Source organism: Syzygium oleosum, unplaced genomic scaffold, assembly GCF_021117445.2.
Source record: "Syzygium oleosum isolate NSW1041296 unplaced genomic scaffold, Sole_v2.1 Sole_v2.01, whole genome shotgun sequence".
Taxonomy (NCBI): domain Eukaryota; kingdom Viridiplantae; phylum Streptophyta; class Magnoliopsida; order Myrtales; family Myrtaceae; genus Syzygium; species Syzygium oleosum.
In genome coordinates this window covers 15,775,142-15,787,298 of record NW_026607485.1, presented here as the reverse complement: position 1 = coordinate 15,787,298, position 12,157 = coordinate 15,775,142, and positions in this window count along the sequence as shown.

The following is a 12,157-nucleotide window of genomic DNA, read 5'->3' as shown; positions in this document are numbered from 1 at the left end:
TAATGAATGCCACCAAGGTCGAGAGTTATAATTTCATTCTAAGGAGATACCTTCCCTTTTCATGGAAGTTTGGTTCCTTTTTGGTCTAATGCATGATCTCGTGATTTTCGAGCATCCAAATCAAGTTATTAATCGGGAATCGTCTTAATTTAGAAGCTATTAGTGTTTGGGAATGAGTTGCTCCGCGGTTGAGAGCCATAACCTCATTCTAAGAAAAGACCTTACCATTCCAAGGTAGTTTGGTTTGTTTTGGGTCTAATGCTTGATCTCGCGGTTTCCGAGCGTCGAAATCATCGAATTTACTTGTAATCGTCTTCATTTAGAAGCTATCAGTGTTTTGGAAAGAATAGAACCAAGGTTGAGAGTTATAACTTCATTCTAAGTTGAAACCTTTAATTCCAAAGAAGGTCGGCTCATTTTGGGTCTAATGTTTGGTCTCGTGGTTTCCGAGCATCGAAATCATCAAATTTACCTGTAATAGTCTTCATTTAGAAGCTATTGGTGTTTGCGAATGATTAGAACCAAGGTTGAGAGTTATAACTTCATTCTGAGTCGAATCCTTTAATTCCAAGGAAGTTTGGCTCATTTTGGGTCTAATGTTTGATCTCGTGATTTTCGAGCATCCACATCATCTAATTTACTTGCAATCGTCATCATTTAGAAGCTATTAGTGCGTGGGAATGATTAGAGCCGAGGCTGAGAGCCATAACCTCATTCTAAGGAGAGACCTTTCCATTCCTAGGAAGTTTCGTTCCTTTTGGGTCTAACGCTTGATCTCGTGGTTTTCGAGCATTGAAATCGTCGAATTTACTTGTAATTGTCTTCATTTAGAAGCTATTTGTGCTTGGGAATGATTAGATCCGTGGTTGAGAGCCATAACCCCATTCTAGGGAGAGACCTTCCTATTCCAAGGTAATTTGGTTCCTTTTGAGTCTAATGCTTAATCTCGTGGTTTCCAAGCATCCAACTCATCTAATTTACTTGTAATCGTCTTCATTTTGGAGCTATCGATGCTTGGTAATGAATGCCACCAAGGTCGAGAGTTATAATTTCATTCTAAGGAGATACCTTCCCTTTTCATGGAAGTTTGGTTCCTTTTGGGTCTAATGCATGATCTCGTGATTTCCGAGAATCCAAATCAAGTTATTAACTGGGAATCGTCTTAATTTAGAAGCTATTAGTGTTTGGGAATGAGTTGCTCCGCGGTTGAGAGCCATAACCTCATTCTAAGAAAAGACCTTACCATTCCAAGGTAGTTTGGTTTGTTTTGGGTCTAATGCTTGATCTTGTGATTTCCGAGCGTCCAAACCATCTAATTTACTTGTAATCGTCTTCATGTAGAGGCTATTGGTGCTTGGGAATGATTAAAATCAAGGTTGAGAGTTGTAACTTCATTCTAAGGAGAGACCTTCTCATTCCAACGAAGTTTGGTTCCAGTCAGGTCTAATGCTTGATCTCGTGATTTCCGAGCACCCAAATCATCTAATTTACTTGTAATCGTCCTCGTTTAGATACTATTAGTTCTTGGGAATGATTAGAACCAAGGTTTAGAGCCATAACCTCATTCTAAGGAGAGAGCTTCCTATTCCACGAAAGTTTGGTTCCTTTTAGGTCTAATGCTTGATCTCGCGGTTGCCGAGCATCAGAATGATTCGGTTTACTTGTAATCGTCGTCGGTTTGAAGCTATAAGTGATTGGCAAGGTTGAAAGCCATGACATCATTCTAAGGAGAGACCTTGCCATTCCAACGAAGTTTGGTTATTTTTGGGTCTGATTTTTTATCTCGTGGTTTTCGAGCGTCGAAATCATCGAATTTACTTCTAATCGTCTTCATTTAGAAGCTATCAGTGTTTTGGAAAGAATAGAACCAAGGTTGAGAGTTAAAACTTCATTCTAAGTCGAATCCTTTAATTCCAAGGAAGTTTGGCTCCTTTTGGGTCTAATATTTGATCTCGTGGTTTTCAAGCATACAAATCATTTAATTTACTTGTAATCATCATCGATTTGAAGCTATTAGTGATTGGCAAGGTTGAAAGCCATGACATCATTCTAAGGAGAGACCTTGCCATTCCAACGAAGTTTGGTTATTTTCGGGTCCGATTTTTGATCTCGTGGTGTTCGTGCGCCGAAATCATCGAATTTACTAGTAATCATCTTCATTTAGAAGCTATCAGTGTTTGGGAAAGAATAGAACCAAGGTTGAGAGTTAGACCTTCATTCTAAATCGAATCCTTTAATTCCAAGGAAGTTTGGCTCCTTTTGGGTCTAATGTTTGATCTCGTGGTTTTCAAGCATGCAAATCATTTAATTTACTTGTAATCATCATCGATTTGAAGCTATTAGTGATTGGCAAGGTTGAAAGCCATGACATCATTTTAAGGAGAGACCTTACCATTCCAAGGAAGTTTGGTTATTTTTGGGTCTAATTTTTGCTCTCGCGGTTTCGAAGCATCGAAATAATCGAATTTACTTGTAATCGTCTTCATTTAGAAGCTATCGTTGTTTTGGAAAGAATGCTTGGTAATGAATGCCACCAAGGTCGAGAGTTATAATTTCATTCTAAGGAGATACCTTCCTTTCCATGGAAGTTTGGTTCCTTTTAGGTCTAATACATGATCTCGTGATTTCCGAGCATCCAAATCAAGTTATTAACTGGGAATCGTCTTAATTTAGAAGCTATTAGTGTTTGGGAATGAGTTGCTCCGCGGTTAAGAGCCATAACCTCATTCTAAGAAAAGACCTTACCATTCCAAGGTAGTTTGGTTTGTTTTGGGTCTAATGATTGATCTTGTGATTTCCGAGCGTCCAAACCATCAAATTTACTCTAATCGTCTTCATGTAGAGGCTATTGGTGCTTGGGAATGATTAAAATCAAGGTTGAGAGTTGTAACTTCATTCTAAGGGGAGACCTTTCCATTCCAACGAACTTTGGTTCCTGTCAGGTCTAATTCTTGATCTCGTGATTTCCGTGCATCTAAATCATCTAATTTACTTGTAATCGTCCTCGTTTAGATGCTATTAGCGCTTGGGAATGATTAGAACCAAGGTTTAGAGCCATAACCTCATTCTAAGGAGAGAGCTTCCTATTCCACGAAAGTTTGGTTCTGTTAGGTCTAATGCTTGATCTCGCTGTTTCCGATCATCGAATGATTCGGTTTACTTGTAATCGTCGTCGGTTTGAAGCTATAAGTGATTGGCAAGGTTGAAAGCCACGACATCATTCTAAGAAGAGACCTTGCCATTCCAATGAAGTTTGGTTATTTTTTGGTCTCGATTTTTCATCTCTTGGTTTTCGAGCGTCGAAATCATCGAATTTACTTGTAATCGTCTTCATTTAGAAGCTATCGTTGTTTGGGAAAGAATAGAACCAAGGTTCGAGTTATAACTTCATTCTAAGTTGAAACCTTTAATTCCAAAGAAGGTCGGCTCATTTTGGGTCTAATGTTTGATCTCGTGGTTTCCGAGCATCGAAATCATCAAATTTACTTGTAATCGTGTTCATTTAGAAGCTATTAGTGTTTGCGAATGATTAGAACCAAGGTTGAGAGTTATAACTTCATTCTGAGTCGAATCCTTTAATTCCAAGGAAGTTTGGCTCATTTTGGGACTAATGTTTGATCTCGTGGTTTTCGAGCATCCACATCATCTAATTTACTTGCAATCGTCTTCATTTAGAAGCTCTTAGTGCGTGGGAATGATTAGAGCCGAGGCTGAGAGCCATAACCTCATTCTAAGGAGAGACCTTTCCATTCCTAGGAAGTTTCGTTCCTTTTGGGTCTAACGCTTGATCTCGTGGTTTTCGAGCATTGAAATCGTCGAATTTACTTGTAATCTTCTTCATTTAGAAGCTACTTGTGCTTGGGAATGATTAGATCCGTGGTTGAGAGCCATAACCCCATTCTAGGGAGAGACCTTCCCATTCCAAGGTAGTTTGGTTCATTTTGAGTCTAATGCTTAATCTCGTGGTTTCCAAGCATCCAACTCATCTAATTTACTTGTAATCGTCATCATTTTGGAGATATCGATGCTTGGTAATGAATGCCACCAAGGTCGAGAGTTATAATTTCATTCTAAGGAGATACCTTCCCTTTTCATGGAAGTTTGGTTCCTTTTTGGTCTAATGCATGATCTCGTGATTTTCGAGCATCCAAATCAAGTTATTAACTGGGAATCGTCTTAATTTAGAAGCTATTAGTGTTTGGGAATGAGTTGCTCCGCGGTTGAGAGCCATAACCTCATTCTAAGAAAAGACCTTACCATTCCAAGGTAGTTTGGTTTGTTTTGGGTCTAATGCTTGATCTCGCGGTTTCCGAGCGTCGAAATCATCGAATTTACTTGTAATCGTCTTCATTTAGAAGCTATCAGTGTTTTGGAAAGAATAGAACCAAGGTTGAGAGTTATAACTTCATTCTAAGTTGAAACCTTTAATTCCAAAGAAGGTCGGCTCATTTTGGGTCTAATGTTTGGTCTCGTGGTTTCCGAGCATCGAAATCATCAAATTTACCTGTAATAGTCTTCATTTAGAAGCTATTAGTGTTTGCGAATGATTAGAACCAAGGTTGAGAGTTATAACTTCATTCTGAGTCGAATCCTTTAATTCCAAGGAAGTTTGGCTCATTTTGGGTCTAATGTTTGATCTCGTGGTTTTCGAGCATCCACATCATCTAATTTACTTGCAATCGTCTTCATTTAGAAGCTCTTAGTGCGTGGGAATTATTAGAGCCGAGGCTGAGAGCCATAACCTCATTCTAAGGAGAGACCTTTCCATTCCTAGGAAGTTTCGTTCCTTTTGGGTCTAACACTTGATCTCGTAGTTTCCGAGCATTGAAATCGTCGAATTTACTTGTAATTTTCTTCATTTAGAAGCTATTTGTGCTTGGGAATGATTAGATCCGTGGTTGAGAGCCATAACCCCATTCTAGGGAGTGACCTTCCCATTCCAAGGTAGTTTGGTTCCTTTTGAGTCTAATGCTTAATCTCGTGGTTTCCAAGCATCCAACTCATCTAATTTACTTGTAATCGTCATCATTTTGGAGCTATCGATGCTTGGTAATGAATGCCACCAAGGTCAAGAGTTATAATTTCATTCTAAGGAGATACCTTCCCTTTTCATGGAAGTTTGGTTCCTTTTGGGTCTAATGCATGATCTCGTGATTTTCGAGCATACAAATCAAGTTATTAACTGGGAATCGTCTTAATTTAGAAGCTATTAGTGTTTGGGAATGAGTTGCTCCGCGGTTAAGAGCCATAACCTCATTCTAAGAAAAGACCTTACCATTCCAAGGTAGTTTGGTTTGTTTTGGGTCTAATGCTTGATCTCGCGGTTTCCGAGCGTCCAAACCACCTAATTTACTTGTAATCGTCTTCATGTAGAGGCTATTGGTGCTTGGGAATGATTAAAATCAAGGTTGAGAGTTGTAACTTCATTCTAAGGAGAGACCTTCCCATTCCAAAGAAGTTTGGTTCCTGTCAGGTCCAATGCTTGATATCGTGATTTCCGAGCATTCAAATCATCTAATTTACTTGTAATCGTCCTCGTTTAGATGCTATTAGTGCTTGGGAATGATTAGAACCAAGGTTGAGACCCATAACCTCATTCTAAGGAGAGAGCTTCCTATTCCACGAAAGTTTGGTTCCTTTTAGATCTAATGCTTGATCTCGTGGTTTTCGAGCATGCAAATCATTTAATTTACTTGTAATCATCATCGATTTGAAGCTATTAGTGATTGGCAAGGTTGAAAGCCATGACATCATTCTATGGAGAGACCTTGCCATTCCAAGGAAGTTTGGTTATTTTTGGGTCTGATTTTTGATCTCGGGGTTTTCGAGCGTCGAAATCATCGAATTTACTTGTAATCGTCTTCATTTAGAAGCTATCAGTGTTTGGGAAAGAATAGAACCAAGGTTGAGAGTTATAACTTCATTCTAAGTCGAATCCTTTAATTCTAGGGAAGTTTGGCTCCTTTTGGGTCTAATGCTTGATCTCGTGGTTTTCAAGCATGCAAATCATTTAATTTACTTGTAATCATCATCGATTTGAAGCTATTAGTGATTGGCAAGGTTGAAAGCCATGACATCATTCTATGGAGAGACCTTGCCATTCCAAGGAAGTTTGGTTATTTTTGGGTCTAATTTTTGCTCTCGCGGTTTCAGAGCATCGAAATCATCGAATTTACTTGTAATCGTCTTAATTTAGATGCTATTAGTGTTTAGGAAAGATTAGAACCAAGGTTGAGAGTTATAACTTCATTCTAAGTTGAAACCTTTAATTCCAAGGAAGTTCGGCTCATTTTGGGTCTAATGTTTGATCTCAAGGTTTTCGAGCATCCAAATCATCTAATTTACTTGTAATCGTCGTAGATTTGAAGTTATTAGTGATTGGCAAGGTTGAAAGTCACGACATCATTCTAAGAAGAGACCTTGCCATTCCAATGAAGTTTGGTTATTTTTTGGTCTGATTTTTCATCTCTTGGTTTTCGAGCGTCGAAATCATCGAATTTACTTGCAATCGTCTTCATTTTGGAGCTATCGATGCTTGGTAATGAATGCCACCAAGGTCGAGAGTTATAATTACATTCTAAGGAGATACCTTCCCTTTCCATGGAAGTTTGGTTCCTTTTGGGTCTAATGCATGATCTCGTGATTTCCGAGTATCCAAATCAAGTTATTAACTGGGATTCGTCTTAATTTAGAAGCTATTAGTATTTGGGAATGAGCAGATCCGCGGTTGAGAGCCATAACCTCATTCTAAGAAGATACCTTACCATTCCAAGGTAGTTTGATTTGTTTTGGGTCTAATGCTTGATCTTTTGGTTTCCGAGCTTCCAAACCATCTAATTTACTTGTAATCGTCTTCATGTAGAGGCTATTGGTGCTTGGGAATGATTAAAATCAAGGTTGAGAGTTGTAACTTAATTCTAAGGAGAGACCTTCCCATTCCAACGAAGTTTGGTTCCTGTCAGGTCTAATGCTTGATCTGGTGATTTCCGAGCATCAAAATAATCTAATTTACTTGTAATCGTCCTCGTTTAGATGCTATTAGTGCTTGGGAATGATTAGACCCAAGGTTGAGAGCCATAACCTCATTCTGAGGAGAGAGCTTCCTATTCCACGAAAGTTTTGTTCCTTTTAGGTCTAATGCTTGATCTCGCGGTTTCCGAACATCAGAATAATTCGGTTTACTTGTAATCGTCGTCGGTTTACAGCTATAAGCTATTGGCAAGGTTGAAAGCCATGACATCATTCTAAGGAGAGACCATGCCATTCCAAGGAAGTTTGGTTATTTTTGGGTCTGATTTTTGATCTCGTGGTGTTCGAGCGTTGAAATCATCTAATTTACTTGTAATCGTCTTCATTTAGAAGCTATCAGTGTTTGGGAAAGAATAGAACCAAGGTTGAGAGTTATAACTTCTTTCTAAGTGGAAACCTTTAATTCCAAGGAAGTTCGGCTCATTTTGGGTCTAATGTTTGATCTCGTGGTTTTCGAGCATCTAAATCATCTAATTTACTTGTAATCGTCGTCGATTTGAAGCTATTAGTGATTGGCAAGGTTGAAAGCCACGATATCATTCTGAGGAGAGACCTTGCCATTCCAAGGAAGTTTGCTTATTTTTGGGTCTAATTTTTGATCTCGTGGTTTCCGAGCATCGAAATCATCGAATTTACTTGTTATCGTCTTCATTTAGAAGCTATTACTGTTTGGGAATGATTAGAACCAAGGTTGAGAGTTATAACTTCATTCTGAGTCGAATCCTTTAATTCCAAGGAAGTTTGGCTCATTTTGGGTCTAATGTTTGATATCGTGATTTTTGACCATCCACATCATCTAATTTACTTGCAATCGTCTTCATTTAGAAGCTATTAGTGATTGGTAGGGTTGAAAGCCATGACATCATTCTAAGGAGAGACCTTGCCATTCCAAGGAAGTTTGATTATTTTTGGGTCTAAGTTTTGCTCTCGCGGTTTCGGAGCATCGAAATCATCGAATTTACTTGTAATCGTCTTCGTTTAGAAGCTATTAGTGCTTAGGAAATATTAGAACCAAGGTTGAGAGTTATAACTTCATTCTAAGTTGAAACCTTTAATTCCAAGGAAGTTCGGCTCATTTTGGGTCTAATGTTTGATCTCGTAGTTTTCGAGCATCCAAATCATCTAATTTACTTGTAATCGTCGTCGATTTGAAGTTATTAGTGATTGGCAAGGTTGAAAGCCACGACATCATTCTGAGGAGAGACCTTGCCATTTCAAGGAAGTTTGGTTATTTTTGGGTCTAATTTTTGATCTTGTGGTTTTCGAGCGTCGAAATCATCGAATTTACTTGTAATCGTCTTCATTTAGAAGCTATTAGTGTTTAGGAATGATTAGAAGCAAGGTTGAGAGTTATAACTTCATTCTGAGTTGAATCCTTTAATTCCAAGGAAGTTTGGCTCATTTTGGGTATAATATTTGATCTCGTGATTTTCGAGGATCCACTTCATTCTATTAGTGCTTGGGAATGATTAGAACCAAGGTTGAGAGCCATAACCTCATTCTAAAGAGAGAGCTTCCTATTCCACGAAAGTTTGGCTCCTTTTAGGTCTAATGCTTGATCTCGCGGTTTCCGAGCATGCAAATCATTTAATTTACTTGTAATCATCATCGATTTGAAGCTATTAGTGATTGGCAAGGTTGAAAGCCATGACATCATTCTATGGAGAGACCTTGCCATTCCAAGGAAGTTTGGCTCATTTTGGGTCTAATGTTTGATCTCGTGGTTTCAGAGCTTCGAAATCATCTAATTTACTTGCAATCGTCTTCATTTAGAAGCTCTTAGTGCGTGGGAATTATTACAGCCGAGGCTGAGAGCCATAACCTCATTCTAAGGAGAGACCTTTCCATTCCTAGGAAGTTTCGTTCCTTTTGGGTGTAACGCTTGATCTCGTGGTTTCCGAGCATTGAAATCGTCGAATTCACTTGTAATTGTCTTCATTTAGAAGCTATTTGTGATTGGGGTTGATTAGATCCGTGGTTGAGAGCCATAACCCCATTCTAGGGAGAGACCTTACCATTCAAAGGTAGTTTGGTTCCTTTTGAGTCTAATGCTTAATCTCGTGGTTTCTAAGCATCCAACTCATCTAATTTACTTGTAGTCGTCTTCATTTTGGAGCTATCGATGCTTAGTAATGAATGCCACCAAGGTCGAGAGTTATAATTTAATTCTAAGGAGATACCTTCCCTTTCCATGGAAGTTTGGTTCCTTTTGGGTCTAATGCATGATCTCGTGATTTCCGAGCATCCAAATCAAGTTATTAATTGAGAATCGTCTTAATTTAGAAGGTATTAGTGTTTGGGAATGAGCAGATCTGCGGTTGAGAGCCATAACCTCATTCCAAGGTAGTTTGGTTTGTTTTGGGTCTAATGCTTGATCTTGTGGTTTCCGAGCATCCAAACCATCTAATTTACTTGTAATCGTCTTCATGTAGAGGCTATTGGTGCTTGGGAATGATTAAAATCAAGGTTGAGAGTTGTAACTTCATTCTAAGGAGAGACCTTCCCATTCCAACGAAGTTTGGTTCCTGTCAAGTCCAATGCTTGATCTCGTGATTTCCGAGCATCCAAATCATCTAATTTACTTGTAATCGTCCTCGTTTAAATGCTATTAGTGCTTGGGAATGATTAGAACCAAGGTTGAGAGCCATAACCTCATTCTAAGGAGAGAGCTTCCTATTCCACGAAAGTTTGGCTCCTTTTAGGTCTAATGCTTGATCTCGCGGTTTCCGAGCATCAGAATAATTCGGTTTACTTGTAATCGTCGTCGGTTGGAAGCTATAAGTGATTGGCAAGGTTGAAAGCCATGACATCATTCTGAGGAGAGGCCTTGCCATTCCAAGGAAGTTTGGTTATTTTCTGGTCTGATTTTTGATCTCGTGGTGTTCGAGCGTCGAAATCATCGAATTTACTTGTGATCGTCTTCATTTAGAAGCTATCAGTGTTTGGGAAAGAATAGAACCAAGGTTGAGAGTTATAACTTCATTCTAAGTCGAATCCTTTAATTCCAATGAAGTTTGGCTCCTTTTGTGTCTAATGTTTGATCTCGTGGTTTTCGAGCATGCAAATCATTTAATTTACTTGTAATCATCATCGATTTGAAGCTATTAGTGATTGGCAAGGTTGAAATCCATGACATCATTCTAAGGAGAGACCTTGCCATTCCAAGGAAGTTTGATTATTTTTGGTCTTGCGGTTTCGGAGCATCGAAATCATCGAATTTACTTGTAATCATCTTCGTTTAGATGCTATTAGTGTTTAGGAAAGATTAGAACCAAGGTTGAGAGTTATAACTTCATTCTAAGTTCAAACCTTTAATTCCAAGAAAGTTCGGCTCATTTTGGGTCTAATGTTTGATCTCGTGGTTTTCGAGCATCCAAATCATCTAATTTACTTGTAATCATCATCGATTTGAAGCTATTAGTGATTGGCAAGGTTGAAAGCCACGACATCATTCTGAGGAGAGACCTTGCCATTCCAAGGAAGTTTGCTTATTTTTTGGTCTAATTTTTGATCTCGTGGTTTCCAAGCATCGAAATCATCGAATTTACTTGTAATCGTCTTCATTTAGAAGCTATTAGTGTTTGGGAATGATTAGAACCAAGGTTGAGAGTTATAACTTCATTCTGAGTCGAATCCTTTAATTCCAAGGAAGTTTGGCTCATTTTGGGTCTAATGTTTGATCTCGTGATTTTGAAGCATCCACATCATCTAATTTACTTGCAATCGTCTTCATTTAGAAGCTATTAGTGCGTGGGAATGATTAGAGCCGAGGCTGAGAGCCATAACCTCATTCTAAGGAGAGACCTTTCCATTCCTAGGAAGTTTCGTTCCTTTTGGGTCTAACGCTTGATCTCGTGGTTTTCGAGCATTGAAATCGTCGAATTTACTTGTAATTTTCTTCATTTAGAAGCTATTTGTGCTTGGGAATGATTAGATCCGTGGTTGAGAACCATAACCCCATTCTAGGGAGAGACCTTCCCATTCCAAGGTAGTTTGTTTCCTTTTGAGTATAATGCTTAATCTCGTGGTTTCCAAGCATCCTACTCATCTAATTTACTTGTAATCGTCTTCATTTTGGAGCTATCGATGCTTGGTAATGAATGCCACCAAGGTCGAGAGTTATAATTTCATTCTAAGGAGATACCTTCCCTTTTCATGGAAGTTTGGTTCCTTTTAGGTCTAATACATGATCTCGTGATTTTCGAGCATCCAAATCAAGTTATTAACTGGGAATCGTCTTAATTTAGAAGCTATTAGTGTTTGGGAATGAGTTGCTCCGCGGTTAAGAGCCATAACCTCATTCTAAGAAAAGACCTTACCATTCCAAGGTAGTTTGGTTTGTTTTGGGTCTAATGATTGATCTTGTGATTTCCGAGCGTCCAAACCATCAAATTTACTCTAATCGTCTTCATGTAGAGGCTATTGGTGCTTGGGAATGATTAAAATCAAGGTTGAGAGTTGTAACTTCATTCTAAGGGGAGACCTTTCCATTCCAACGAACTTTGGTTCCTGTCAGGTCTAATTCTTGATCTCGTGATTTCCGTGCATCCAAATCATCTAATTTACTTGTAATCGTCCTCGTTTAGATGCTATTAGTGCTTGGGAATGATTAGAACCAAGGTTTAGAGCCATAACCTCATTCTAAGGAGAGAGCTTCCTATTCCACGAAAGTTTGGTTCCTGTTAGGTCTAATGCTTGATCTCGCTGTTTCCGAGCATCAGAATGATTCGGTTTACTTGTAATCGTCGTCGGTTTGAAGCTATAAGTGATTGGCAAGGTTGAAAGCCACGACATCATTCTAAGAAGAGACCTTGCCATTCCAATGAAGTTTGGTTATTTTTTGGTCTGATTTTTGATCTCTTGGTTTTCGAGCGTCGAAATCATCGAATTTACTTGTAATCGTCTACATTTAGAAGCTATCAGTGTTTGGGAAAGAATAGAACCAAGGTTCAGAGTTATAACTTCATTCTAAGTTGAAACCTTTAATTCCAAAGAAGGTCGGCTCATTTTGGGTCTAATGTTTGATCTCGTGGTTTCCGAGCATCGAAATCATCAAATTTACTTGTAATCGTGTTCATTTAGAAGCTATTAGTGTTTGGGAATGATTAGAACCAAGGTTGAGAGTTAT